Here is a 3,856-nt window from a genome sequence, read left to right on the forward strand (position 1 = left end):
AAAGAGGATCCCCTCCCTGTTCCCACTTCCAGTCATGTTCAGCTGCATGGTTTCTCTCACTGCCCTACCATGTACTGAGTGCCATCACGCATGGCTCGAATGAGTTGCTGTTACGTATGCGTGGCAAGAAGAAGATGTCAATGTCTGCACCTTTGTGCATGTGTGTGCGCAGTGATGGAGAGTGACTTCTAGGCACTATGCTAAACTGCATAATACCAGGTAGGCCGGCACCATTACAGACCTATGGGGCGGTCCCCTGCTTCTTAGGGCATAAAGGCGTGTGTGTCAGTGTGTGTATGTATGTGTGTTGTATGCGTCAGTGTTGTGTGCTTGTTGTGTGCCTCAGTGTGTGTGTGTGAGTGTTGTGTGCGTAAGTGTGTGTGCGTGTTGTGTGCGCCAGTGTGTGCATATGTGTGTGTGTGTTAGTGTGTGTATGTGTGTGTGTTGTGTCGTCAGTGTGTGTGTGTTGTGTGTGTTTGTGAGAGAGAGATGACACTCCTCTACCAAATTTCATATTTCGTGTGATTTTCAGGTCACAAGTTTGAATTCTTCAGCGGTCAAAAACTGAGGAGCCTTTAATTGAGTAAAATTAATATCTAATATTTAGTGGTCGCCGAATGAGCAAAATGGTGAACAACTGTGTATTCTGTCATTTTTATTTAAAAGTATTTTTTTAAGAAAAACAGTACTTTGGGCTTGAACTTGACCTGCGTTAATTGCGTTAACAATTATGTTGCATGAGACACCTCCTCCCCTATGCCGAGTCACTGCTCACCCACTGGTACCACTGCAGAGGCTAGGGTGCTGCTGAGCCTTGTGTAACCTTTGAGTGCTAGGGTCCAGAGTCCGGCATCAGCAAGTAGAGGGAACAACGTGACGTCTCACACTGCTCGGTGCTGCCCACATTCAACGGGACGTGGATAACACGCTTGACACCTAGTGCCAGGACCTAGTCAGTGCTTAATGTGAGCCGGTGTTTTCCGGTGCGGGACACGGGCACCTATTTTTGATGGACGGCACTTATTTTTCTGCAACAAACAATTACTGCGAGCAAAAGATACTAATGGGAAAGACGAGGAAGAGAAAAACGAAAAACCGGCACACAGGAACAAAGCTGCAAGGGTCAGCTGAAGGGGCAGGGAGTGGCTGTAAATGGATTAAAGAGGTCCTACCTGCCTATAGGATTAGGCTGCCTCAGCATTCTCTGTTTGTACATTTAAATACAGCAGCCGCGTGTTTCTTAGGAGAGCACTGGGCACCGGCACGTTATTATTTACAAATTAAGCACTGCACCTAGTACCTGGCCATCTTTGATAGAACTTACCCATTAGTGTGGCACAGAGTCCACGAGCTGCAGGGAATGGAGTGCACTGCAGTAATTGTGTCAGGTCACTAAGGTGACGGTCATCACTTCCTCAATGGGGAAATTAATTCCCGCTTCAACCACATACTCCAGAAATAGAAAAAACTCCTGTGAGATTGGGAACACAAAGGAAAAGGCAGAAAGCTACAACGACGCACACTTTGTGAGTGCTTCTCACACCTGCGCAGTAATAAACAGTCAGACAACGCCCTCCTCTGGCATTTACCTACAAACAACTCTGGAAAGCTTCCAAGCTGGTGCCTTCTCCAGACTATGGCCCTCATTCTGACCCTGGTGGTTTGAAACCTCCAGGGCAGAGGGCCGCGGAAGCACCGCCAACAGGCTGGCGGTGCTTCATAGGCAATTCTGCGGTCAGAAAAGGGCAACCGGCGGTTTCCCGCCGGTTTACCCCTGGCCGAAGGAATCCTCCATGGCGGCGCTGCTTGCAGCACCGCCATGGGGATTCCGACCCCCTTCCCGCCATCGTGGTCCTGGCGGTAAAAACCGCCAGGAACAGGATGGTGGGAACGGGTGTCGTGGGGCCCCTGGGGGCCCCTGCACTGCCCATGCCACTGGCATGGGCAGTGCAGGGGCCCCCTCACAGGGCCCCATAATGATTTTCAGTGTCTGCAAAGCAGACACTGAAAATCGCGACGGGTGCCACTGCACCCGTCGCACCCCAGCAACTCCGCCGGCTCCATTCGGAGCCGGCTTCATCGTTGCTGGGTCTTTCCCGCTGGGCCGGCGGGCGGCCTTTTGGCAGTCGCCCGGCGGCCCAGCGGGAAAGCCAGAATGGCCGCCGCGGTCTTTTGACCGAGGTGCGGTCATTCGGCGGTAACCGCATGGCGGGCGGCTACCGCCGCCCGCCGCGGTTGGAATGACCGCCTATGTTCATTAAGTTGTTGAAGGCTAATGAGTGACGGTGTGGTCCGCCATTGCCTTTACAAAGAGGAACGTGGGAGCCAATGGCCGGTGGCGTGAGAAGAGCGGCTGGTGCCCAGCCCCTGGGACCGTGTTAGGTGGCTGGGTTGGTCATGAGATTGCTTTGCAGAGGCCAACAGCCCGCAGGGTACTATGGATGGATCTGAGCCAGAAGTACCCTGACAGCCAGGGACAGACTCTACTACCGACACAGTTCCCACCGGAAGCACCAGCAGGGGCTACCAGGCCCCGTTTGTCCTTCTCACAGAATGAGTAAAGTCCCCCCTGATGTGGTTCACCTCTATTTTAGGTTTGGCTAGAGGGAGCTTCAGCTTTTTGGAGAGTGGAAGGTTAGCCAATTGATCGTTATCACTGACCTTTTCATTAGGATGACCAGATTTTGAGGAGCAAAAACCGGGACAGGTCAGACATAAAAGAAGGACTAAAGACTTTACTCTCACTTTTATATCTGGCCTGTCCCGTTTTTTTGCGTGGCTTTGTGAATATGTGCCTATACAGGTATGTGTTAATATATATATTACGTGATCAAGGCTACGGCTGAAACGCGTTGTTCTGGGAGGAAGCATTGGTGAATAAAAGTTTTTTGGACCTCCATTTGGTGTCCGGGAACTTTCTGCATGTAACAGGAGGATTGTTGGCAATAATATGTAGATGGCTAGGTCCACGCCTGGACCGCTACTGAATTAGCAGCCTCGGATGTCTGGCAACGTTGGTGATATATATATATATATATATATATATATATACACACATACATATATGTATAATATATATGTATATATATATATATATATATATATATATATATATATATATATATATACACACACACACACATTTAAAAGACTACATATATGAAATTAGCTATGGCTTGACCTCCCACCCTGCACCCCAACCCGCCCCCACCCACCTCTCTCTGCTCCCCACTCCCTCTCTCTGCTGGGAGCGGACAGGGGATTGTGTTGCCTGACAGTAACAGATAAATTACTTTAATTATTCCATACCATTCCATACTTTGTAGACGTTTTTAACTTATGCTCCCCTAGGTGATCTGACCTTTATCCCAAAAACCGGGACCTTTATTTAAATATCTGGCCTTTGTACCAAAAACCTGGACATTTATTTAAAATTAAGAGAAGCGAGGGGACCCCGGACAGTTCTCTAAAAATTGGTACTGTCCGGGGAAATCCGGGACGTCTGGTCACCCATGCAGACACTCTCATGAATCCATCTAAGCATTCATTAATGTGCCAATCGACATGTTCTCCCATTTGCACGTCCACACAATCGCACACATGCAAAGCTTGTCAATCAGTGACGAAGCACTTTAACTTAAATCACCAGACCCGTGGGTGTTGCCAATGTTTGTTCATATATGGTGTCAATTACTCATTATTATACTTTGCTAGTGATCAGCGTAGTAAAGATTGCTGCAGGGGACCAGTGATGCTGAAGGGTTAACCGTGGGCAGCCCCGGCTCTTGGCACACATGGCCACCTCAGGGCGCTTTGTGCATACTGGACTTAGAAGCCACATCCTGTCTTTTGGCCC

This window comes from Pleurodeles waltl, chromosome 11 (assembly GCF_031143425.1).
Source record: "Pleurodeles waltl isolate 20211129_DDA chromosome 11, aPleWal1.hap1.20221129, whole genome shotgun sequence".
Classification (NCBI taxonomy): Eukaryota; Metazoa; Chordata; class Amphibia; order Caudata; family Salamandridae; genus Pleurodeles; species Pleurodeles waltl.